Here is a 633-nt window from a genome sequence, read left to right on the forward strand (position 1 = left end):
TATAAAATGTGATTCATTGTTGAAGAACTTACAGATTTAGTGATATGCATTACAATGATTTATCTTACAGCGGCCCAGACTGATTTGGATGCAGACCTGAATGAGGAGAGCAAAGATTTGGGTGAGTTACCAAGAAAGGGAAGGATTCAGAGCCATATCTGTGGCAATGTAGATTCGCTACTAAAATGTTACGTTAAACTGTAAAAAAAAAAGTAGTACAAATACAGCTCAGATATCTAACGAGTTTGAGAAAGAGATTTATTGTAAATACACTTTATGGATTCTGGATTATACTAATTAATATTCTGAAATTACAACTATAAATTAAATTTAATCATTTTGTTTGTATTTTATTTTCAGCTGAAAAAAGATGTAAGTATTTCAATTCTAAGTGCATTTTGTATTGAGTGATACACAGAACTATTGTTGGGACCCTGTATTAGTTTCAATACTATTAGTTTTAATGAGTAGCATGAAACAAATATTGAATATTGATCAAATTGGATAATTGGATGGAAGTTCTTTGAAATTACATTGATCTCTTTATTTGATTTCACTTTTAGAAATTAAATTTGGTTTACAGGGCACTTTGGTTACTAATAATTGAATCTACAATAATAATTCAAACTAGAA

The sequence above is a fragment of the Acipenser ruthenus genome, chromosome 35 (genome assembly GCF_902713425.1).
Source record: "Acipenser ruthenus chromosome 35, fAciRut3.2 maternal haplotype, whole genome shotgun sequence".
NCBI classification, from domain to species: Eukaryota; Metazoa; Chordata; class Actinopteri; order Acipenseriformes; family Acipenseridae; genus Acipenser; species Acipenser ruthenus.